Source organism: Hyperolius riggenbachi, chromosome 1, assembly GCF_040937935.1.
Source record: "Hyperolius riggenbachi isolate aHypRig1 chromosome 1, aHypRig1.pri, whole genome shotgun sequence".
In the NCBI taxonomy this organism is placed as follows: domain Eukaryota; kingdom Metazoa; phylum Chordata; class Amphibia; order Anura; family Hyperoliidae; genus Hyperolius; species Hyperolius riggenbachi.
In genome coordinates this window covers 459,993,920-460,021,197 of record NC_090646.1, presented here as the reverse complement: position 1 = coordinate 460,021,197, position 27,278 = coordinate 459,993,920, and the positions used below count along the sequence as shown (strand labels likewise).

The window sequence follows — 27,278 nt, the reverse complement described above, 5'->3', positions numbered from 1 at the left end:
GGTGCAGGTATGACGTAGTATGCCCCATTGGAAGTATGGATAATGTAGTCCGAGGCACTACGCAAGTTGGTCTACCATCCTATCAACGCATTAAGCGGTGGGGGTATGGTTTACGTAAGTTCCGATTGGAACTATGGGTAATGTAGTTCCGCAATACATCCACCAATAGTAGCTGTCTTGGGCAAATAACGGCATACAGCGGCGAATGAATGATACTGAGGTAGGCGGTGTCCGATGGATCATGTGACTGGGGGATTGGTTTTAACGGCGTTTTCTAGCTCCGATAGGCCATGCCCCTGATGAGTTGAATGACGAAACTAGTTGGGCGGAGCCTACGGAGCGGAGAAGATGCTAACACATGTGGAGGATCTTTTAGATATGCGCATTAACTATTTGGAATTTGTGAGTGCACTATTTTAATCTTTTTATTAATAAACGGAATTACACTATGTTGAGCCCTGCTTGAGTTTTAGGGGAAGATCTGGGTGAGCAATAATGTGGTTGAACAACAAAGACGCGCATTGGCTGGTCTGTGCTTGGTCAGCATACATATATATACGGTAAGAGTCTTTGTTGAAATCGGGTGAAGGCACACTGGGTGCTATATAAATTTAGGGAACCACTGGAGCTGAGTTTTTAGCGGGTGTGGTGACCAAAACCTCTGCCAAACATTATTACCCTATTGCTATATGTTTATTTACATGACTGGAGTATTGAAGATCCATGAACAGGACAAGCTGGTTCGTGTGGATTTCACTGACTAGTTTCACAAGCGCTTATGCTGATCGTTGCTGATTGACCCTTAAATCTGGTGAGAGTATATAGTTTCTTAAATCCTGAAACGAAGATTTTTATGACTATTGAATGCAGGAACCGAGTATTGGACATTTTCCTGGAAGTGCAGAGACTTTTTTTTTAGTCTTGTTTTCCCTTTAATTATAGGACTGGTTTCTATGTGTCATAAGTATGTGGATAATTTTTTAGCATTTCTTATATTAGGTTGTTGAGCGCTATACCATTCTTTAGATTTATTTAACCAAAGTGTATCGAAGCAGGTCAATGTGGCGCCAAAACTGGGCACCATCATAGCAATAATGCTATGCTGTGTGCCTCGCGTAAGGGTAATTCAGGGCTGCATCCGCACCCCTTCCGCCCCCCCCCCCCCCCCAAGTTGCTACAACTCAGAGGGGGAATAGTATTTAGGTCCACCGGGGAGTTTAGCTGCAGCAGAGAGAGCAGACATTCGGCTTGCCTTGCGCTGAACTGCCCAGCGCCGGAATTAAATGCACCCAATTTTCAACACTGTTCAAGGTAGCCTCTGTTTGGCAATATATGATGACATCACCAAACTCCTTTCAGCTCCACAAGCACTCAAAAGGCACCTCCAGAGCTAGACATGAGGACATGGGGACAGCTGTGTGCACACACTAAATTCTAAAATGGTCCAAGCCACGGCCATGGCTGAGCTCAGTCTAGCATATGTATGAGGCTTTAGATATTGGACAGCAGAAACCTCTTCTGTAAGATTACAACCTGGAACTATGGACTGCAGGAGGCTGAACAAAGCAAAGAGAATGTCGTACACAGCCAATATTGACAATACTCATGCAAGGCATTAATGTTCCAGATCAATACCTGATTGATATTTTAATCAAATACAGTATTGCTTGGGAATGCCCTGTTTATTATGTTTATATTCATTGTTTATATGGGTAGGTCCTTTCAATCAGTTGTTTGGGTAAGGGCCAGTTTCCACTACACGCAGATTGGATGCAGAAAAACTGACTCCAATGAATTCCTATGGGAAAATCTGCATCAGAAAAATCGCGTTTAGTGGAAACAGGCCCATAGGCATTCATTGGAGTCAGTTGTTCTGCATCCAATCTGCATGTAGTGGAAACAGGCCCTAACAGTTTTGGGCACAAGCGCAGGTTAGACACATTGCTCGGCTATAACTGAGCAGCGTGCACTTTTTAATGGGACCAGGAGGGACGATCTAAATGACATCATGGTCCACCTTGGCCTACACTAGATTCTCATTTGAAACAGAGCTGAACAGCCACCTTGGTTGAGTTTCCACTAGCATATAACTGAGGCTTTAGGACTAGAGCCCCATACACTGATCTAACTGGAAGAGTCTTGGCATTTGAAAGTCCACTTATATCAATAGGAGCTACATTTATATATTTGCTGTTTGTTTTAAAACGCCTAGACTGCATAGTAGGTGCCTGAATTTTTATTGTAAAGTCTGTTTAACCTTTAGAGATTGTGTATGCCAGGTATTTAACTTGTCTTTTTTTTGTAACAGGTACTTAACAGTATTTCTAAAGGGTAGAATTTTTAAATAGATCTGTGGCTATTTCAGTGCGATAAGCTACATGGAATGTTTATTTTTTCCACATTATGAGCTATTTATATTTCATATCACAAGCAAACATACAGCTGTTTTTTTTCTTATAGTTTCCATGTCATAACAAACGGAGAAAAGGGCCAGCTAGAGGTGCAGTCTTTTAGAAAGCCACAAGCTGGTTTCCATAATGGGTTCAGCAGGCTTGTCTCCACTGAGCTGAATGCAAAGAGCAGTGTGGATGCTGCATTACTAATGTGCAGGTCACACAAATGTTTTCAAAAACATTTCTAAGAACCAAAGTGTTGAGTGCAAACCATGATTATTTTCGGTAACCAATTAAAACCTGTCATGTGCTGGCTTGACTACGCCAATATGAATTCTAATAAATTGCTATGATTTTCTGAACATTGCATTTAGTGCTTTAATTTTATGCAATATGGAGCACTTATTGTATTTGAGCCTAATACTCTTAAGTCCACCGTAAAGCAATAGAGTCTGGTATGTTGGCCATGTGGGTTTTGTGATCTCTGTGGGCATGACTTTCAATGATAAGGCCAAAGCCTGCAGAGTTTTACAATTAAAGCTGGCATGTCACCTCACCTGTTTGTGAGTATCTATGGCGAGTCCTGACCTGTCCAGTGGCGTAGCTAAGTAGCTAGGGGCCCCTGTGCAAGTTTTACATTTGGGCCCCCCAAGCACTCTATACAGAATAATGGATATGGCACACCAAAACCTGTTAAGGACACCAAAGTGTCAGAGGTGAGAGAAGGGGATGGGGAACAGTTTGATAATGATTATTCCTATTCAAAGCATCTATAGAAGTGATTATTACCAGCACAGGACTAATAAAGAGCTAATACTGTGGTTGAGGGTAGGCCCTATGGGGCCCCTCTATCCCAATTACCCGGAAGCGATCGCTACCTCTGCACCCCCTATTGCTACGCCACTGGACCTGTCTCTAATTTTTGCTTCCACCATCCCTGTTCCAGTAAATGGTGTGAGTTTGAATGATAATTACTCCCTGGAAATGTGTTTAGATACATGTCGTGAGATCTCTTTAAAGTGACCTTGAGCTGGGGAAAAAAACAAAGTTACATACTTAAAGAGGGGGAAACCTCTGGATAGTCCAAATGCTTTCCATCTCTTCCTTGACCCCATCTTTGCTGTGCAAGAGCAATATGCTCTTTTGGCCACAGCTGCAAACTGTGAGAGGGTCCCGGCAAGCAGCAATGAGGTCCAGGAGGACCTCTTAACTATCTATAGGCTTCCCTCTTCTTAGGTGCTCATCCAACTTTGTATCAAAGATCCTCTTTAAAGAGAATCCAAGCTGTGAAAAACATACAGTCTCTCCGTGAGATCTGATGCACAAGGTATCTGCTTGCAGTGTGATGCATGAGTTACTTTAGGCCAGCCTTTCTCAACCTTTCTACCCTGGAGGAACCCTGCAAATAACTTTTGGATCTCAAGGAACCCCTGCAAACATTTTTTTGATCTCGAGGAACCCCTGCATTTATTTTGCAGGAGGCTTGGTCTTTGAAAGTATGTGTGGCTGTTTATTTCACTACCCCCTATTACACTGTCACTCATTCTATTGTCTCCTGAGCCCCCAATTTAGTGCTTCTTGTTACAGTACCACCTATTATAATGTGCTCTATTATATTTCCCCCACGATGGGGGAAAATGCCAAGGAACCCCTGCAGAGTACTCAAGGAACCCTGGGGTTCCAGGGAACCCTGGTTGAGAAAGCTTGCTTTAGGCTCTAGTCAGTGGAGAACACATTGATGTAACTGAGTGGTTTATCCAAGTCATGTAGTTTTGTTTTTGTTTTTTTAAAAAAAAAAGTATTCTCCATTTTAAAGAGCAGCAAAAGTAATACATTTCCGTGTGGGATTGCTGAAGCATCAGTGGACCAATTCACCAGCTTTCACAGCTCCCATGATCAGGGTTGTGGAGTCTGTACAAAAATCATCCAACTCGAACTAAAGGTGCCCATACATGGTACAATTTTTCATTTTTTTTCGATTAGATAATTTAGTTCGATCATTCCAATAGATTGCATGTAAAGATTTTTCCAGCTTGTCCGATCTGGTTTTTCTCGAAAAACAGGATCATCGTTTGAATTTCTTGATCTAAATTTTTTTTTTAAATGTTCATTAGATTCGATCATTTAGATCGAATAAACAGGATGATCGAATGTTTTTATTGTACCATGTATGGCCACCATAAGACTCCTCAGTTTATGACACCACTGACTCCAGGTACCCAAAAATTGCCCCAACTCCGACTCCACAGCCTTGCCCATGAGTGCACCGGAGGATTTGGCACCCTGTACAGATTTTCATGCTGCTTCTACAGCAGCAGATCACATCAAGGTCCCCTAAAAAGAACTCGCAGCTCAGATGAGGCCAACTCCATTTTAAATACCATACTGCACATATACCAGTGCCTGACATGGCTGTCTTGGTTGTCTTTTCAGTTGATAAACTACTATATCTGGTGTGTGTGTGTTATTAGAAGTATTAGTAAATTTATCACATGTATCACTGCTACTTTAGGCAAATTGGTCACACATAGTGTGAATCTATTGCTGAAATAATAACCCTATTGATAAGAAAAATAAAGGTCCGAACAGCATGTTCTATTAAAAATAAATAATTTATGTTGCAACAAAACATCCATCATAAGGTTCTCTTGCACCAATCATCCTTTCCATGGTGCTGTACTTGTCACCCCTCCAAAGCCCCATGAACCCAGCCATAGTGTTCATTCCTACAAGACGTGTTGCTATGCGGAAACCGCATTGCATCGCATTGCAAAGAAACTGCAACCAATTCACGTCAATGGAGTAGTTTCCATTTACTCGCGTTGACCTACGTGATTCTGTGTGATGCGTCGCAGGGGAATTTATGGATATCATGCTGCAGTTTTCCGCAGCATGCATCCAATTCCCCATCGCCGCTGACAGGAAGCCGCATGACGCCACATCCAGTTGTACGGATGACAACCGGAAGTACCTGCAGGGGGATGCAAGGCGATTGCCTCACAACCACTATGCTAGTGGAAACAGGTCCCAAGGGCCTATTTCCACTAGTTCTGCATCAGTTTTTCTGCATCCAGATTTCTGGGTGTGGCTATTTAGCGCCTCTTTCCACTACACGAGGATTCTAGATGCAGAAAAACTGACTCCAAACAATGCTTATGGGCCTGTTTCCACTAAACGCAATTTTTCTGATGCAGATTTCTGCATCATGCATCCGTTTCCCTTACAATGAAAATGCTAGTAGAAACAGGCCCATAGGCATTCATTGGCCTCAGTTTTTCCACATCCAGAGTGTGATCCATAAATCTGCAACATGCCATCCATAATTTTTCTGCACCCGAAAAATCGTGTTTAGTGGAAACAGGTCCATAGGCATTCATTGGAGTCAGTTTTTCTGCATCCAGAATCCGCGTGTAGTGGAAACAGGCCTTATAGGCTAAAGTGCTCAGCTTGATGCCATGAGGGGTTTGCATTATGTAAAATGTATCTGTGCTGAATTTCTGTGCCTATTTCTTAGCCTTCGTGTTCAGAAGGAATGCTCTAAGCATTTTTACATGAGTAAAAAAGAAAACATATGCTACCCTGATCATCAGTAGAATGGATTTTCAATAGCTTGAGATGCTCCCTTGTCACTGATGCTAAAATTAAAAAGAAACACTGTTGCCAGCTTTCCAGCAGAAAGCTAAATGTGATGGGAATGGGTCAAGTTCATGGGTTCCGTGCAGAGTATGAAGAGCCTTGTCCTATCGTGACACGGAGATGTCTTTTCATCATTTTAAACACACAAAGAGGGAAATACTCACTCCCAAACAGTCCTCTGCTGCTTTATAAAGCCTGCAGGCTGCTTATAAGCCAATAAGAAGTGCACACACACCTTACACCTAGTCTGCAGTGATTAATCAAGCAAAAGCTGAGCAGGTCAGCCAATCGTTGGAGAGGGCTTCAGTTGCATGTAGACAATGGCTATATGGCCAGCAGGGGGCACCAGACTGCAGGATATTCCCTCTCATCTGCCCCCCTCCTAACTGAACTGCATAGGAATCTACAATAAAATTAAAAACAATGGTGCACAAGCCAGCCTGGGGCCCAGGCTGGCTTGTGCACCATTGTTTCTAATTTTCATCATTTTAAGTCTCATTTCAGTGAGTGATAGAAAAAGGAAAATGAGAAGACTGTTGATTTTGAGCTGCCATATGATGCACCTGACTAATCTTTACATTTTAGTTAATGTTCAAATATATTTATGGCATTCTTCTTCAATGCAAGTGCAGTATACTCTACCTCTCTCTCCTTAATCAGTCATATCACACAATATTTTCAATTTGATGTTTATAATCCAATGCTTCTCATAGTGGCAGTGGTTTTACATTTGTGGTGAGCAACAAGAGCCTAGCATTAACACGGCAATCTATCTCTGCTATATTCCTTATTTTTTGGCATATAAGACATACTTTTTCTCCCCCAAAATTGAGGGTAAAGTCAGTTCGTCTTATATGTTGGTCTGACCAGGTGCCCTCCCAAGTTTTTACCGATTTAGCACCACTGTCCGTCTCCTTCGCTATATACAGACTATTCTGCAGCTATTCCGCATCCTGTAGCTGTTTAAGATGTGATCCCCACACTTTGATTGGCCCAATAGGCTGCCTGTCGAGTGACTGGCAGCCTTTTGTGCCAATCCGCTACAGGACGCGACAGTGCTCAGGGAGAAAAGGAGCAGCCACTAAATACAAAGGAGAGTGCATAAGTTAGAAGTGCACGCTGCGCAGCCCGTATAGTGCACTGAGGATTTTAACTCGCGCTGCTCAAACTAAGCTGCACTGCTTTGGCAGCGCAGCTTAGTGAATCAAGCCCATGGGCCCTTATTCAATTCACTTTTTCTCCTAAGTTTTCTCTTTGGTAATATTTTCACACATTATTGATAAAATACCTTTTAAGCCACCAGCAAGCAAGCAGATGCTTATAATAATTTTCACAGTACTTTCTCACCTACTTTGTGGTACTTTTTCATTTGCTGAGTGCTGAAATGTGGTTTAAAGAGACTCCGTAACAAAAATTGCATCCTGTTTTTTATCATCCTACAAGTTCCAAAAGCTATTCTAATGTGTTCTGGCTTACTGCAGCACGTTCTACTGTCACCATCTCTGTAATAAATCAACTTATCTCTCTCTTGTCAGACTTGTCAGCCTGTGTCTGGAAGGCTGCCAAGTTCTTCAGTGTTGTGGTTCTGTGATGCATCTCCCCCCTCCAGGCCCCTCTCTGCGCACTGCCTGTGTGTTATTTAGGATTAGAGCAGCTTCTCTCTTATCTTTTACAAGCTGGATAAATCCTCCTCTGAGCTGGCTGGGCTTTCACATACTGAGGAATTACATACAGGCAGAGCTGTCTGCACTCTGCAGGAAGAAACAACCTGACACTTCAGTGGAAGATAGCTGCAGGGTGAAAGAAACACACAAATGATCTCTTGATATTCAAAAGGAAGGGTGTATACAGCCTGCTTGTGTATGGATGTATTTTCTATGTGTGGACATACTGTACATCAACCTACTTCCTGTTTTGGTGGCCATTTTGTTTGTTTATAAACAAACTTTTTAAAACTGTTTTTAACCACTTTTAATGTGGCGAGGAGCGGCGAAATTGTGACAGAGGGTAATAGGAGATGTCCCCTAACGCACTGGTATGTTTACTTTTGTGTGATTTTAACAATACAGATTCTCTTTAAAGCAAAAGATGAAAAGTTATCTGCTAGGTGAAAAATATGAAAACGTGAATTGAATATGGGCCACAATATCTGACATTAGGCAGATCCCATGTGTGATCATTCTCACTGCAAATCTCTGCACTGAATGGAGCACATAGTAACTGTGGCTTGGTCTGTGCTGATCACTTAGAAGCATCAGATTGGTAAATGGGAGCACAGCAGCAATTGCATGAACATGTTGAGTGAGATATGTGTTACAAGAGACATCTGCCTGCATTCAGAGTACAATAGCTTGTTCTAAAATTAGATTGGCCCTCCAGAGCAGATGGTGCTGGGAGAAATACAACATATGTAACCATTTTCATGGAGACATGACAATTACATCAAATGTATACTGTGCAACTGCATCAAATGTATACACGGCACCTGCAGTTTCATGAGGAGCTGAGGAAAGCTCCCTGGTTAGTATTCAAGACCCGCTGGAAAAATATTTGACGTTACACCACTACACAGTAACACTTCTAAATATTTTATGCATGTTTGTTTGAAATATGAGATAATGAAGAGATGCAGTAGAAAGCAGACGCATTAAAAGTGCCCATAAACATTGCAAATTTATTGAACGATTATGTTTTCAACAAGATCATTCAGATAAAGGAAGATTGTATTTAATTGCTCCACAGCATTAACAAATCCAACTTACAATCGTGTTTATGATTCGTTTGGTGAAAAATCCACCATGCCAGTCTACCTTTTCTGTAATGAAACAATCGATAATGCATTTATTCAGGGTTTACTGGGCGCATGGAATTCTTTATTTTCATATAATATGATCAGAATAATCTGAGCGAAAATCTATCTGATCGTTAATGTACCGTTAATGGGTACTTTAAGGGTTTACTGGGAAGAGATTAAAGAAGAGGAGGAGCAGCATAGCCAGGGTAAAGATCCTTGTCATGTATTTCTCACCTGATCACACCGTGCTTAGTTTTGGATACTATGCTGTATGTGGTAGCTTTACCATAATGCAACTCTTAGTAATTGACTGAAGTGATGCATGCCAACACGAAGGGGAGGGGAGGGGGGTACTCCTAGAGCATTGTTATCTGATGTGACAAAAAGTCTACTTCAGTTAGTTTGAAAACTCCATAGCATACAACATAGCAATGCATATGTGGCAGTGTGACATTGCAAATTGACTCCAGGCTATAGTAGATACATTAGATTGTGAACCCTTGTGAGGGAGTGGGGGCAATTTTGTATTCCACTGTAAAAAGTGAAAGAAGAGTCAGCGCTATATACTGTATATTTGTTAGCCAAAATCAATACACACTATACCGTGATGTCACAAAACACTGCAAGAGTATAGTAGGCTGGGTAATATGGCAACCAGGGTGAAGTGTAGAAGCTGCATATTGTATTAAATAATACCAATATACAGAAATATATAGATATACTGTTTCTGATGCTAAAAATAGGATAAGGAATGTAAAAGTTGGGTATCCTGAATAATTCACTACATTCTACTATATGTCACTATGGTGCCTACTATATGTCACTATGGTAACATATAGTAGGGGCTTAGATTCTTTCCTTGCCTTGAGACATGCATGGCTATAATTACTAGGTAATTTCCAGTTGTGTTGATCCAGGGATTTTATCTGATTGCCATCTGGAGTCGGGAAGGAATTTTTTCCCTTTCGGGGTTAATTGGACCATGCCTTGTAAGGGTTTCTCGCCTTTCTCTGGATCACCAGGGATATGTGAGGGAGCAGGCTGGTGTAGCACTTTATTTTCTGGTTGAACTTGATGGATGTGTGTCTTTTTTTTTCAACCCAAATAACTATGTATGGTGCCTACTGTATGTCACTATGGTGCCTATTTAAAATAGCAAGAGGCAAGTTGCCTAGAAAGTACCACATTTGCTTATTGCAGCCAGTGGCCAGTTAATACATCAGTGTAGAACATTACATTTGTTTTCTATGTTTCCATACAGTTTTATTTGTCATAAAGATGCAGTCTAGATGAACAGTGAAGCACATTTGTATAAAATGTCTCTTGTGATAATCTTGTGATTGCATGAGACGGGTCAGTCCATCAGTTTGAAAAACTATTTCATGAAAGAAATATGGCAACATTTATCTCTTCCTCAGAGAAAGTCGTCAATATCTTGCTGATACTTAAGTTTTGGTGCTTCACAGAGGTATTAAGTCATCCAAAGGGCTTCCTCGTGCTGATATAACAAAGAGCCAAGAAAGATTCTTGCTAACAGACTTGTGATAGCATTCATTTATAAATGGACAAAACAGCATGGCTTATGACAGAAATACTGCATCATTCAACACCCAGGCCTTCCATGTGGCTATTCATACCGAAAGAGATTGGATTCTGGGAATTTCATTGAGGTGCCACGTGCCCATGGTAGTGTCACACATGCCAGTCTTTTTAATGGTTTTAATGTTATGTACCGATCTTAGTTTTCACAATATGCCACTCAGTGCAATTTGTGTAATAGTGACCTAACCTATAACCCCTGCACAGAAGAAGCACTTTTGACCCACATGGAATATTTAGTTCCACATTCACTTTGAGGTCACCACAAAGGACTCAAAAGCAACACTTTAATCTGCCGCTGTAGAAAAGGTTCTCTACTGTGAGGGATGTGAAAAAAATAAAAATACTCTTCCCTCAAAATTAGAACCTGACCCCAACCTTATTTAATGGAGGTTCTTGTGCACGGAGGAAAAAAGCAAGCACCTTCATACTACTGGGCATGCATGCACCTGTGAATGCCCAGTACAGACAGGCTCAGTCACGACCATGATCTCACACTGAAGAAACCCATTCCAGTCAAATAGGTACAGAGGACTGAGTTCACGATCAGTCCCGTATGTAAAGATACAGGAATCCACTGGACTTCACAAAGGTTTCCCACTGGACTGCTCAAAGGCTCCCCACTACTGAGGGACTTATCAAAAGGCTTCCCAATCCTGAGGTGGTATCTTCATTTTAATTTGCTTCAGTATTGCTTTAAGCACCATTTATTATAATTCATAAGGTATGTATTCTTTTTGTGCCCCCCTCCTTCAACACATTCAAGCAAGCCCTCAAAACCCACCTCTTCAAGATGGCCTACCCACCCCCTACCACACAATATCTCTACTGAATACTTTTTCTACAGCCTAACCTAGTGTGCCCATCTCCCCACCCCTTAGATTGTAAGCCTTTTGCAGAGTCATCCCCTCCTTAGTCTACTCTACATGATGGTGTGCTTCTTTCTTATGACCACCTTGTATTACTGGGCTTACTTAACCAGCCAAAAATCACATAATCATGTACTTTGTACCCTTTTTTCCTTGTGTAGCTTTGTTACGTCTGTCATCCTTTGTATCATTGCATGTATTTGTCTAGCGCAGCATAATCTGTTGGCTCTTTATAAATACAATAAATAATAAGGACTGTTTTAGTTTCTGGCTCTGTTTAGTCATTAGAGCAGTTGCTATGGTCTTTTGGTATTTCTGGTCAGTAAATGACCTTTTGGATTCCGTACATGGCTTGCTATTCAATCTAATAGACTGTCCCAAGCTCAATTTACCTCACTTGCGTCATCATTTTTACCAGAACCTTTGAGCTGTCAATAACATATAGACAAGTAAAGTTCTAATCTACCCATGCAGCAATCTACACATGCATCAGGCCAACATTTTTAATTACCAAAAGTGTTCAGGAAATAATTCTGCCAGGAAACATTAAATACCGCTTTCTTATTGTGGAATGCACTAACTTCATGAATGAACACTGCAGAAGACTTCAGGTATGTCATCATAGTGTTCTGTCTTCCTAAATAAGCCTAGCCTCATTGACAAATTGCAGTGGACTTTTCTGTGAACTTGGCTTAATTTGCTTGTCCGCTTCAGAGGCTAAACTAAACTGGCCAATTTTCAACTTGCACCATCTGACTAATGCAATACTTTTACTAGACTTTAACTAGATTTTTGTTGCGTAAAAATGTGCATACATTTGCATCAACTAGAAGTTATTTGCATCTACTTGACCATCATTACTGGAAACTTCATTAGTTGCAATGGGAATTTACTGATATCCACATCCCACACTTAAATTGTATGTTTTTACATAATATGGAAGATCTCTACACTTGGTCTTGGGAGCCCGAGGTGAGAAACTCGTGGCGGCTGACAATTTTAAACAATTCATGTTCTCTGGCTGTCCTGCTGATCCTCTGCCTCTTTAGACCCCTTTCACACTAGGGCGTTTTCTTTGCGTCGAGTTACTCTATTTTACCGCAGGGTGGTGCTAAAACAATGAAAGTCTATGGGACATTTCATACCGGCTGGAAAGGTTGACGTTACGGGCAACATTCGTGGTGACCGGAAGTCAAGTAAGTCAGTAGCGACACAGATATTTTAAAATTTTGCACGTTACAGTGCACATGTGCAGAAGCTTAATTTTTCAATACACTTCCGTGCAATTCATATTTTGGCCACTGGAATGTAGCGCTAGAGAGCCTCATTTAGACTGTGGCTTACTGCCAGAAGTGAGATTACCAAGCATTTGGGTATCTTCGAAGGCTTTTTTTTGCATTGTGATGCACTCAACCGATCGCACCGCACCTAAAACGCTGGTTTCTGATGTGAAACTGGCCTCAGCCATTTAGGGGAACAAGCATGCAGATCAGATGTCTGAGTCTTTCTGTCAAATGTAACTGAATTAGCCACATGCTTGCGTCAGGTGTGCAATTCAGACTACTGACCAGAAAGATCAACCGGACTGCCAGGCAACTGGTATTGTTTCAGGGCCCGTTTCCACTAGCGCGAATCCGCATGCAGACAACGCATGCGGATTCGCATAGGCAATACAAGTGGATGGGACTGTTTCCACTTGTCAGTTTTCATTTGCGTTTTTGTGTGCAGGATTTTTCTGCACAGTAGACCCTGCAGAATTCGCCTGCGTGTGGAATGCAGGCGAATCGCAGACAATGTATTATTTAATAGGGAAATCGCATGCGTTTTTTGCATGCATTTTCCCCGCGATTTCGCGTGCGATTTGGCATTGAAAGTCATGTAAATTGACACAGGCAGTGACATGGTTAAAATCGCATATACCCTGCCTATGCGAAATCGCATGCGAAATCGCGGCAAAACCCGCATGCGATTTCATCAGAGGTGAAATGTGGCGATTCCGCACCGCAATAGTGGAAACGGGCCCTAAAAGGAAATAAAGATGACATCCTCCACATATTTGGGTTTGTATGTTTGTGAGTTGCTTTTAGAGTAGGAAGACAGAAAGTTAATATAAAGAAACAATATACACTGTATATATGTGTGCATGTATATATGTGTGTGTGTGTGTGTGTGTGTGTGTGTGTGTGTGTGTGTGTGTGTGTGTGTGTGTGTGTGTGTGTGTGTGTGTGTGTGTGTGTGTGTGTGTGTGTGTGTGTGTGTGTGTGTGTGTGTGTGTGTGTGTGTGTATGTATATATATATATATATATATATATATATATATATATATATATATATATATATATATATATATATATATAATGTGTATGTACTGTATATTTTATTTTTTCAGACACTATTTCTATTTTAGTTTGACTTTTATTTGGCTTCATCCCACTTCAAATTCTGTTATCTGAGGAAAGGCATAATAAATACTAAAGTTAGTATTAGACAAACCTTAAAGTGTACCTGAGAGCAGAAGTAGCAAAGAGTTTATACTTACGCGGGGCTTCTTCCAGCCCCATGAGCACTGCTGTAACCCCTCACCGTCCTCTCGGGTGGCTTTGTGCGGCCGCATTCAGCCCTGGTAATCTGGCTCTGTTGCGTCAGTCAGCCTCTTCTGTGCATGCGCAAATGGCTGCGCATGTGCAGAAGAGCCCGACTGACGTGACCGAGCCAGATTACTAGGGCTGAATGCGGCCGCACAAAGCCACCTGAGAGGACGGCGAGTGAGGCAGCGGTGCTCATCAGGCTGAAGGAAGCACGGGTAAGTATAACATCATTCTAAGGCCTGGTGCACTCCAGAGGAGTTTTTCTGAGCGTTTTGAGTTTTTGAAACCTCCTGCTAATGTTATCCTATGTGTCTATGCACACTGGAGCGATGAGGTTTTGTAAAAAAACCCTATAGCATTACATTGGGAAGAGCTTTTGAAACCTCTGGCGTTTGGGGAGGTTTTCTGGTGTGTCTCAGCCCTTACTTCTGATCTCAGGTTTCCTTTCATTCATTTAGTTATACCGTAGGTGAGAGAGTTGAAGGGTCACTACTAAGCTTGTGTTGTGTTAGTTGGACATTTTTGTTTCATAAACTGATGCAAATTCTCTATGTTCACAGTGATAGAAAAGATAGGCCAGTAACTTGCTCCATTTATTGAAGGAAGTCTGAGCATTCATATGACTGGGAAATACACAGACAAAGGTCAGGGGAGATTTCTGTTCCATGTGGTTGTACTCTTTGACTTCATTGCTTTTTCTCACAATGCCCTCTGACACAAATTTAATTGGAGAACATTATCTAGTGTTCTACAGCATGTCTGCCAAATGAACACTTATCCCCCCAGGAGGGAAATGGTCAGAATAAGAAAGAACAAAATACATTCTTGGTGCTGTTGCCTTCCAAAATGAATATCAGAAATTCTTCATTGCTTTGGAGAATATACTTAATCCAAAATGGTTTTGTTTTTTTCGCTGCTGTCAAAGACTACTAGTTGCTCTGCTTGAAATAGAAGTTCATGTTTTAGCACGAAAATATTTGTGAGGTTTTCATATCGTATTACTTTTTTTTTTTAGTGTAATAGCATTATTACATCGTATTTTTGCAGCATTGGAATGCTATTCATTTGACTGGAACACTGACAGGTTACATTGAGAACCGTTTTATAAGAAAGCCCCATATTGTGCTTGGTACTTAAGAGAGCAGGCACACATTGGGGTCAGGATTGGGTTACATTTGTAGCCCATGTGCTATTAAGTGTAATCCTACCTAATTAAAGCCCTGGAATCTGCGTCCATGGGCTGCGTCCGTGTCAGGCACCGAGCAATGAGGCATATAGCCAGAGCCGTTGACTTGCGAGCAGACATGGGCGCACACTGCAATCGTGGGCATGTGTGCGGGCGGCCGTGTGCTGGAGGTAATTCTAGTGCCTATTTTTGAAACAGGCCTGAATGACTAATGCTGTATAACTTTGTTCCCAAAATTCTTACTGGTTTACCTTAAAGAGGAACTTCAGCCTAAACAAACATACTGTCATTAAGTTACATTAGTTATGTCAATTAAAATAGATCGCTAATATAATCTCTTACCCACCCTGTTTTAAAAGAACAGGGAAATGTTTGTTATTTCTTGGGGGCAGCCATCTTTTTGGTTGGAACTAAAGGAGGTGAAAGGGAGCATGAGACACAGTTCCAACTGTCCTGTGTGCTAATCACCCCTCCCAGTTACTAGGCAACGTGAACAACATAGGAAATCCCATCATGCTTTGCACAGCATCAGGGGAAAAATGCCCGGGCAGTTTTCTTTGGGGTGGAGCTTAGCTTCTGTGCAGCTAAAAATAAGGCTTATGTAAGAAAAACAAAGTTCTGATTCTGTGAAACTGTTAAAGAAACACAAAGCCTTTTCAGTGCTGCTGAGTAGATTTTTAGTCTGGAGGTTCACTTTAACAGAATTTTACTAGGATCTAAGAAATGATGTAATTGTTTTATTTACGCTTTGAGTCCTATGGGGGAAAAGCGCTTTACAAATGTTTCGCTGTTCTCATTCCTTTTTATGTGCTGTCCTTTCTCAACTCAGTAGACACCAAAATAACATTCATATTGCGCTTTTCTTTCACAAAGCGCTTCAGCTGCAGCCACTAGGGCACGCTCAGAAAGAAGTAGCAGTGTTAGGGAGTCTTGCCCAAGGACTCTTTGCTGAATAGGTGCTGGCTTACTGAACAGGAAGAGCCGAGATTTGAACCCTGGTCTCCTGTGTCAGAGGCAGAGCCTTAACCATTGCACTGTCTACCAATAACAATGTACAGAAAGCTGGTCAGAATATTTTAAACACATAGAAGTGGCAGTATGTAAACAGAAAAAAATAGAAGAAATAAGACCAACTATAAGCACATTCACACCTTAACTTATTCCATAGTTCCACAGACTATCATTGCATTCTTATGCTGGGTTCACACTGTCATACAAAACATTGGATCAAACGTTCATGTTTGGTGCAATGGTATGTGCTTAAAGTTACAGTTTTACAGTTTTACACTTTTACCTATAGAGCCCATTCACACCGTGAAATGCATTAGTGTTCCATTTTTACTTTTCACTGCCCTCTTCTTGTAGCTAGGCATTAATAAAGAGTTAGACATCCAATACTACCTTCTATCAATATTGAAGCATTCAAATATTGTATAATAATATGCATTTCCCTAATGGGAATGGTGGCACCATTTGTTTATTTTTTTTTTTATGTGTAATGACAGTTACTACTATACATGGTACTGTGCTTTACGTTTTGACTTTTTCTTCTGTTTTAACCCTGACAAATAGATCAGTCAAGAACTAAATGAAATTATTGTATAGTGTAGCTCAGCTTTCATGTTTTGACTGCAACCCCCTCTCTCTCACTTGCGCACACACACCACTTAGGGCCCTTTCTCATAAGCAGCAATGCTTACTACCCAGCACCGCTGCTGACCCTCATAATGGTATGGTAGGCCCTATGCAATGGCGCCACTGTCCTCTGCATCAAAATGTGTGTGTGGGGGGATTGTTTGTTTCTGCTTTGCTTTGTTTCGATGAGATCATGACACTCGTTCCCCTAGTGTGAACAACCACTTAACAACCTTCAAATACATAGCCTGTGCAAAATTCACATTTTGTAAATGTGAGTTAGTAAGTTACAGGGACTCCGAAGTTAAAATAAAATTATGAGATAATGAATTGTATGTGTAGTACAGCTAAGATTTAGAACATTAGTAGCAAAGAACAGAGTCTCATATTGTTTCCAGTACAGGAAGAGTTAAAGCGGACACAAACCAAACATTTTTTTAAATCAAAATATTTAGTTGCAGCACTCTGACACATACAAAGATAAATAAACACTCCTTCAAGCCTATGAGCATTTCAGTGCATGCTTTTCACCCTTCTCTTTGCATAACTAGGGTTATACTGGGGGCAGCCATTAGCAATTCCTCCTTTGCCTCCTGTACCTTCTACTTCACCAGTTTGCCTGATTATTTGCCGGCAATATGAAAGGAAGGGAGGGGTTCCTCCAATAAATGTAAAATATTTTATATTTGTCATCATGCAGCTGAAAAAAGGATGCTATTTATTATTATAATTTAGAAAATAGATTTTATTTCTGAAATCTTGTATTTTTAATTTGGGTCCACTTTAAGAAACTTTAGTTATCTATGCAAATATCTATGCAAAAGAACTGCTCTGAGCTCTTTGACCCATCTTGTGTTGGAGACAGTACTATTTTCTGAAGCTTTTATACATCAAAGAAACAGCGAGGGGCAGCTTCAGATAAAATTTTACTGCAGGTGAGTACCTGCATTAGCTCTGCTTTGTTTAATAGTTTAAAATACAGAGTGTGGTTTGTAATTGCAAATATTAAAGAATGATGCAATGTTATAAGAAAAAGCTGTATAACTGAAAATAAAAATATGAGACGTTTCTTTGCTACTAATGTTCTATTAATTATCTGTACTACACATACACGTCATTATATCATACTTTTTTTTTTTTTTGCTCAAGTTTCACTGTAAGAGTTTTGTCTCAATTTGTGTTATAATGCAGCACGCACTCCCAATGTTATTACCTGCAAGTTACTTTTCATAGCATGAAGACTGCCATAGTAACAGGCTTGTTAATGCACATGCTATCTAGAAACGTGCTGTAAAAAGTGTGCTTGGGTAATGTGGTCCATTATAACGCCTAGATGTGAACACATCTGTACAATTGTATGGACATTGCGTTCACATCCAGCAACATGACACAAAGCAACTTGCACTATGTGAACATCGTGTAGAAAAGTAAAGAAATGGTGTACTAACGTTTTTTTCTTTTTCGTAAATGGTTTGAGAAGAAAATGGGTATTCATACTATGTTGTTTTTAAATAAAAATAAAAAAAATGAAATGTCATCATTATAAAGTGGTTGAACACAGAAACATGTTTTCAGAAACCTTATCTTGTTTTGGAAACACCTTTGAAGAAATATTCTCATTTACAAAACATGTAGAATTGACTTGCGTCTCAGAAAGAGTGTTTATAGGGGAAGTATAACTTTTACCACCAGCACATTCTTGTTCTGTGCCCTCGGGAAATCTTGTTTAAAACTTTTCTCTGTATGTTAATAAAATCGCTTTGGGTACTTAAGTGCTTAGGGGCATGTTTATAAAACTCCGAAGGAATGGAAAGTAATGGTGGTAGGACCAGACTAGCAGAAATAGACTGAGCCTTGTATATAAAGCTGTAAGCCAGTTCAATTGGGCTGTAGTAAAAAGTGCAACATTTTATTGAAGATGTTAAAAAAGCCACATAAGTTTGACAGCTCAATGTCCTCTCATCCACTGTATCACCACCCAATAAAATCACATGCAATGGTTTGCAGAGAAAGGTAGAAGCACCCCGTTAGAAGTACCCATAAGTGCCGCTGCACATCACGCACGTAGTACACTAAATCCAACAAGAAAAAAGTGGTCTGCAGGCCTCAGGAATCAGATAGTACGATGCGGGGAGTTCTGGTGGGAAAGAGGGTCATCACACCTCTGAAAGTGAAGTCCATGCCAAATCCATTCCGAACTCAACCCTTTGTGGATGCTTATCCAATGCTTGTGTTTATTGCATTGCAAAACCAACAACAGCAGTGCTGGTTTTGCTGTGCCGTATAACCACTTTATGATATGATCACGAGCATTGGCTAAGCATCCACAAAGGGTTGAGTTCTGAATGGAATTTTCATAGCACACTAAACTCACTTCCAGTATAATAGCTGCTTGTAGTGAATCCAAATTTGAAACACGATGGCTTAGTGATCAATATGCTTACTAAAGTAATTTGGGTAAATTAGTGGACAATAGAAGATTCCACCATAGGGGTTGTGACCTGATGGGCACCAGGCTGCAAATTAGTCCCTTACCCACTGGGGGTGACGGCCCATCATCTCTTGCAAGGTGTGCTGTTGACCACTTAGATTCCACACCCTAGAGGAGCCCGCACAAATCACTGGTACTGAGATCAACAGAACCTTGATAAGCACATTACAGGTTTTCTCAGTCAATTTGGCCTGTGTAGCCGGAGACAGCAGAATAAGCACATGCATGTCGCTCCATTTGTACAGGGTGTATGTAATCTCAAAAACATACATTGGACCACTTTAATAGATCATTTGTTAATTGGGAAATTATAGTTACACTGATATTACTAGAGTACATTCATGGGACAAGGTTAAAAATCACTGAATTTGTTAAAAAAAAGGTATGTACGAGTTACTTGTCTCAAACAGCAGCAGTGGAAATCTGCTATACAGATGTGTTCGCAAGAGAACACCAAATTGAAAGGCATTCTGTCTTTAAAGTTTCATTAGATTTGTACATTCTTGATTGCTTATGCATGCACTGAGCTACAGTAGCTATTCTCGGTCTCCATTGACCCAGTTTATGTTCCCTGTACTCACTGTCTTTTCGCATTTTTGAGGACAGCCTTGTAATTTCCCAGGATGCCCATCTCTCAGCTGCTCATCGCAGTGAAAACTGAGTGATTGCCGTGTGTTGTGTGGAGTCTGTTTCTTTAGTAGTATTTTGTGGTTTGTGTCGTTGAGAGACCAAGTTACTGACGTTAAGATAAATGGAAAGGTTCCTTTTTCTATAGCTTGCCTTAATATGGTTAATAAATGCAATTTGCTAATTATTTTTAGGTTGTTGCTGAAGCTGGAATGGCTTCTGAAGTGCAAATTAGTGGATTTTATAAATAAAACATCCACTATATCTTCTAGTCTGTGCCCAACCGAGTACCACGTTCCATACACTGTATAATATGCTCAGATTGGTTATGGAACTGATTCCTGGTTTGCAGAGCTGAAGTTCCCATCTTCAAACACTCAGCAGTTCCCTAGATGCAGGAACTTGCTTGCAAACACCTTTCTTCTGACTCTGGGCAGTGCTCTCCAAAGATGTGTTCAGCTCTCTCCCTGGACAGAACAGCAGCAGTGTAGATCAGGTCTAATTTATAGTAAACCTGTAATGAAACTGATATAAACAGCTATTTTATTTAAAGTGTTGTAGTTAAAGTACAACTAAAACGAAGATATGGGGGCCTGCCATATTTATTTCCTCTTAAAGGGAAGGTCCGAGAACTTAAAAAAGAAAAAATCAACTTACCTGGGGCTTCCTCCAGCCTCCTGCATCCCTCGCCGGAGCTCCGGTGGCTCCCGGTCCCCTCCAGTGGAGAAGCCGACCTTGTCAGGTTGGCTACCAGGTCGGCTTCCCCTGCGCTCCAGCGAGTGGCTCACTGGTCGTGCTGAAATCATCCGGACTGTACAGCGCAGACGCAGAACTACTGCGCCTGCGCAGTACAGTCCGGATGATTTTAGTGCGACTCTGAGAGCCGCTTACGCAGGAGCAGTGGACATCCTGCGTTGGAGGTGAGCAAAGCTGCGGCGAGGGCACAGGACAGCTGGCAGGGGCTGGAGTAAGCCACAGGTAAGTGGATTTTTTTATTTTTATACAGCTCGGATGTGTCTTTTAAGCAGTGCTATCTTGATGATCCTCTGGCTTTAATACTTTTAGCCATAGACCCTGAACAAGCATGCAGCAGATCAGGTGTTTCTGACATTATTAGGTGCCCATTAATGATATTTCGATTCTATTTTTTTTACGATCGAATTGTATAGCAAATTCACCATTTATGAAGGCAATCAATAATAATCGATTATTTGGTTGATTGCTAAATAGGATAAAATCAACCCAAAAGTTGGATTGTATGATTATGTTTGAAGAAAGAATCGTTCAGTAAATGTGAACAATCAATAATTGCCTTCATATCACTTACAATCATTCAAAACGCATCGAAAGATCGCATAAAGTGAAAAGGTTGTACCGTTAATGGGCACCAATTGTCGGATCGGACAAGATTAGTTGCATCCTTGCTTTTGGTGTTATTCAGACACTATTGCAGCCAAATAGATCAGTGGGGCTGCCAGGTAACTGGTATTGTTTAAAAGGAAATACATATGGCAGCCTCCATATTCCTCTCCCTTCAGTTGTCTTTTAAAGAAAACTTATAAGATCCACAGATACATGCCTCAGTGCTGGGAAGCCTCTGAGTCCTCCTCTTGACCACCAATCCAGTGCTGAGACCCTCAGACGTTTGTGGCCGTGCTCTCATATGTGAATAAGCCTGGCTGAATTGCACAGTAGCAAGGAGCCACCGCACGGGCTTAGCGGACAAAATCTTAGTCTCTTTGCTATTGCTCAGACGGGAGCCGCCTGCGCAGTGTGGGCAAGCTCTGCCGCCAAGCCCTAGTCAACAAGCTTGTGGGGTTCCCAGCACTGGAATGGCAAGATAGAGGGGGACAGGAAAAGCCTCTGAATTATCCAGTGGTTTTCCTGTGTACCAATTTGCTAAAGCAGTTGTATTACTGAGTTTTCCTTCGTTCTAAAACACAAGCTTATCTCTGCTAATGTTTATATTAAATAATCCAGGCACACACGTGTACATCATTAAAAGGGCGCTGTGGTAATTTGGGCTGCAAGACTACAAAGCAAATGCTTTCAGTTTTAATACTCCTCTAACACGAAGGCTCAATTTTCAGGTGTCTAATACTTGCAAACAGGGCCGGCGCTGCCATAGAGGCAAAGGAGGCAATTGCCCCAGGGCCCCAGAGCCTGTAGGGGCCCCCAGTGGCTACAAGAGGGAAAAACAATTTCAAAAAAGACCTTATAGTTTTTGAGAAAATCGATTTTAAAGAGAACCCGAGGAGGGGTTCTGAGAATAAAATCCCCATACAGAGGCTGGGTCTGTCTATGGAGCCCAGCCTCTGTTGCTATATAGATCGCTCCTAATCGCCCCCTGCACTCTACAATACCCCATAAATCACAGCTGCGCTATGCGTGCTGTGTTTACCTCACTCCTGTCACTCTCGCCGCTCCCCCTGCCTCCTGCATCGCTCCGGTCCCGCCCGCGTCCCTTCCCTTCAATCAGCGGCGAGGAAAGGGACACGGGCGGGACCAGAGCGATGCAGGAGGCGGGGGAGCGGCGAGACTGACAGGAGAGAGGAAAACACAGCGCGCTGCAAAACGCTGCGTGTCGCCAGCGCGGCTGTGTTTAGGGGGGTATTGCAGAGCGCAGGGTGGGCTTAGGGGCGAACTATATAGCAACAGAGGCTGGGCTCTATAGACAGACCCAGCCTCTGTATGGGGATTTTATTCTCAGAACCCCTCCTCGGGTTCTCTTTAAAGTTTCAAAGGAAAAAAATACACATTTAAAAACCTGCCGACTTTAACGTTTAGGCTGCATTTCCACTTGTGCGGTGCGAATCGCCGCGGTAAAAATTTGCATGCAGATGCGAATTTCGCATGCGGGTCTATACGAATTTTCATGCGAATTTGCATGCGAATTCGCATGCATGACGATGTATGCGAATTTAACCATGGCAGTGCTGGTGTGCTTTTCCATTGTTTCTATGCGAATTCGCATGAAAATTCGCATGCCCAAACCTCATGCGAATTTCCTATTAAATACATTGTATGCGATTCGCATAGCGGTAATGCTGTATGCGAATTCTGATGGCTCTGCCATGCGAATTTTTTCTGCACAGAAAAACGCAAAGGAATCCTGACAAGTGGAAACAGTCCCATTCACTTGTATTGCTATGCGAATTTTCATGCAAAAAACGCATGCGAATTCGCTATAGTGGAAATGAGCCCTTAATAGCAAATCCACCTTAAATGCTAGAAACCCTAAATTTGCAGGCTATATTAAGGAGATCATTGGGAATAAGAGGAAAAAACTATTTTTCAAAAAGACCTTATAGTTTTTGAGAAAATCGATTTTAAAGTTTCGAAGGAAAAAAAGTATACTTTTAAATGCGGTAAATGTCACTTTCAGTTGCAAACCTAACGGTAGTGTAATTTTACATGTATCAAAAGAAAGAGAAATGAATTTCTCTGAAAACCCCTCAGCAGCCGTAGTGCTTTGGCCAGGGATAGCTATTTAGCCGCAATATGCGTGTATGAAGATCCCTGGCATTTTTTCCTATTTTCCCATTTTATTTTTTTATTTTTTAGAGTATGGGAATTTTTTTTTTTAATTATGTGGGGTCCTCCCTCCTGAAACTTTTTAACCCCTTGTACCCCATGCAGGCTGGGATAGCCAGAATGTGGAGCTCCGATCGACTTTACACCGTGACTATACCAGCTGCAAAAAAGGTCCCTTAATGCCAATTTTTGTTCCGGGGTATCTGTTGGGGGGCCCCCCAGGTTTATTTTGCCCTGGGCCCCATTGTTGCTAAAACCGGCCCTGCTTGCAAAACTCATTGAAAAGGGTCTTTATTAATTGTCAGTATCTACTATGCAGGACCAAACTGTTGAAATAACAATTACTGTTTGAAAAGATGTAACAAGAAGCTTAGACAGAAGTAGCTTCTGCACCTTGAAGATGTTAAATCCATTCATTTCCACTGAGTGGTACTTAAGAAGCTTTTTTTGAACTGCTAAAATGGACAGCACTGTTCTGTAGAGTGCAGTAAGTCTGTCATTAGGTCACCGTACATGACTCTATCATCGTTCAACACTGTTCATTACCTTACGTCGCAGCAAAGAAAGCTTCTGTTCTTTCTGTGCCATCATTTTTATTATAGAATAACCATTTTTCTAGAAACACTTTGGGCTTGATTCACTACGACAAATAGCATGCCTTATCAGAGTTAACCCGCCTTATCAGCGTTAACATGATTTATCAGAGTAGCATAGCAAGTGCTACGAACTTATGCCTGCTAATAGGCAATGACGAGAGCTCCACCCATCCTGTCCTGAGCCCCTGCGGGTCCAATCACTTTAAAGGACATTATCCCCGCACTTTGCTTGGCCCAATAGGCTGCCTGTCACTTGACAGGCAGCCTATTGGGCCAATCAAAGTGCAGGGATAGTGTCCTTTAAAGTGAGACATAAGTTCGTATCGCTCGCTGTGCTACTCTGATAAGGTGTGATAACTCTGATAAGGCATGCTATTTGTCTTAGTGAATCAACCCATTTGTGTAAGAAATTATACATTTACAACATCTACAGAACACCCTGTAACCCTGATTTTCCATACAGCTATCTTTGGGCCCAGCAAAATTATCAACATATGGTACGTGAAGGTGACCCGCAATGCTTACATAACCAGGTTGCATTACTGCAACATTGCATTGCATTGCACTATTGTTAGTCTTCTGGAAGACTCCAAAGTCCCTGAGTGATGAGCGGGCTTCACTTGGGGTAAATGTAGTCGTAGAAGAAAAGGAAAAGAAACAGGACAGAAAGACTGAAAAGCTGCACTTGGACCATAAAGTTATCGACCCAGCCCTGCACCTCTTTGAAAGTTACCAGCTGCTTTTTCCAGACACCTGATATTGTCTGCTTTGTGGCCACATAAGTAAAATGGGCCAGGGTTCTTTGCGATTTAGTAAGCAAGTCTATTTTCAAATGCAATAGAGCCGACTATGGGTGTCCCTGTATTGTACTTTTGAACAGTTGTCTGCATCAACCTGTAAACTGTAGTTCAGAAACAAGGTTACATCGGGCAAGACATGGGAAGCAGGTCTCCTTTTGCATTACAATCCCTAAAACCATGATGTTTCCGTTCTTTGAGGTTTTGAGATTTCCTTGCTGAAGTGCTGCATTGTATGAAGGAGCATAGCCTAGTATTTGTAACCAAAACGAAGAAAAAAAAAAGAATTCCAGTATGTGGTTTTCGTTACATGAAGATAGTGGTCAGAAAGTTAATTTTATTAGCCTTGAAACAAAAATCACAGTGTAGCTTCTATGAATCGTCGTCTGATATTCTTAGGTATCTAATTGCACCAATAACATTATTCCATAGACCCAACAGAAAAGTGAGCCTCGAGCATTTCCTGTCTGTCACAGATGACTCCATTCGATCACCTTCTTTATATTTATTTTATTTAAGTATTTATATAGGGCCGACATATTACGCAGAGTATATTGTCTTGTCACTAACTGTCCCTCAGAGGGGCTCACAATCTAGTCCCTACCATAGTCATATGTATGTATCGTGTAGTGCATGTATGGTCTAGGGCCAATTTTTGGGGAGGAAGCCAATTAACTTATCTGTATGTTTTTGGGATGCTGGAGGAAACCAGAGTGCCTGGAGGAAACCCACGCAGACACAGGGTTTCCTAACCACTATGCCACCATGCTGCCATTCTTACCAGCAGGAACACAAGCTTCAGTAAGAATGTGACAGGCTCTCTAACCTTCTGTACAGTACAAACCTGTTCTGTTTTATTGTATGCCGTGTCCCTCTTACAAGAATGTTCCTTATTCCTGTTATTTACACAATGGCAATAATGAACAAGTGACACAATTTGTAATCTTTTCACTTTTTTTTTGTTTTTTTTTTGCCTATTTTTGGTAATTGCTATGTTGCTCTAGTGCAGTGATCTGCAAAGTTGGCTCTCCAGCTGTTAAGGAACTACAAGTCTCACAATACATTGCAGAAGTGTGACAGCCACAGTCATGATTCATAAAGGCAAATGCATTGTGGGACTTGTAGTTCCTTAACAGCTGCAGAGCCAACTTTGCAGATCACTGCTCTAGTGAATCTGACCCTGTGTCACAAAATGGTAGTTTGTATGAAAATAAACAAATGGGAGGAATGCAGAGTCTGCTTCAAACAGACAGTTTGACAGGTTTGGAGGACAGTAAAGCACAGGAAGCACTGATGCACTACAAATGGTGGAACATAACATATCATTGGGAATCGTGGTTGGGGTGTCTTGGCACCTTATGGAAAAAAATACAGGAGACAAAAAAGGGAGCCAGATAGTGCAGTATGTCAATAATAGGTGTGTGGAGAAATCAATTGATTGAAAGGGCTACTCACAAAGGAGGGTTGCAAGGGGCAACCGACCACAGGAAGCAGGTGGAGACCATAAACGACTCCACTCGGGGTGGTCCTGGACGGACCTGGTTGCGGTCGCTCTCTTAGACGAAAACGGATGGACAAAACATTAACCGTGGTAAAACGGGTGTTCTGTCACCACCCCTCAGACAAACATGTACGGGGGTATAACTATGCACAATAAGGGAAAGAGGCGCCCTGATTTGAATAAAAGCTTTTAAAACCAGTTTAAAAACGAAAAAGAAAAATGAGGTATCTTACCTCAATGATGAAATCTCTGTAAACTTACAAAAGATTTTTATTTGAGCACAGGCAACGCGTTTCGTGGGTCTGAGCCCGCTTCCTTGGGCCAATACAGTGCCAAATGACAGAAATCATGTAGCATAGGGAGCCTCTTGGGAAGTTCTTTATGGGATGCACAATTAGTTTGGATCATACCAACAAAAGATGTGTGGGGAGGGAGGAGGATCCAAAGGCTGCCTTTGATCATATTCTTGTAGCATTGTATAAGGATGGGCAATGTGTTGTAAATAATTTTGAGTTGATGCATGAGTAAGCAAATTTTGTATGCAAATGTATGCAGCTCAAAAATAAAGCAATCAAATCCTGCTGATGTAGCATTCGATTAGTCCATTTTCAAGATGCATAAATTTGCATAATCCTGCATCAACTCAGATTTTTTGCATCTCATTGACCATCCCTAGTATTGTGGGGAAATAATAGCAGCTAACATTGACATTATAAATTGATGTCACACCGTTAAGCTTGGTCCTTTTCTTGTAATTTAACTGTCTTCTGGTAATGTGGAACCTCTTTGTAATATGGCTTTGCTGTAGTAGCTTGCATTGTGCTTGTAACCTAGTACCAGTTATGGCATTGTTCACATAGCATTCCACTGTTCCTGGAAGATGTCATTCTTCTCATACCTTACCATTGTTACTTATTGCTTTTCATTGTTCTCCCAAAGGTAATTGGGTGTTGATCTGTTGTGAAATGCCACTGTTGTAATCAGGGAATGTAATTTCCATACAACACACACAATTTGGACAGCTTGAAGCC

The 27,278-nt window shown here is 41.4% G+C and overlaps 1 protein-coding gene across 5 annotated transcripts in view; it reads left to right on the top strand.

Moving 5' to 3' along the window:
- The window catches only part of GRK3 (G protein-coupled receptor kinase 3), a 377,292-nt gene that overhangs the window by 203,025 nt on the left and 146,989 nt on the right, over positions 1–27,278 (top strand). The window lies entirely within an intron of this gene.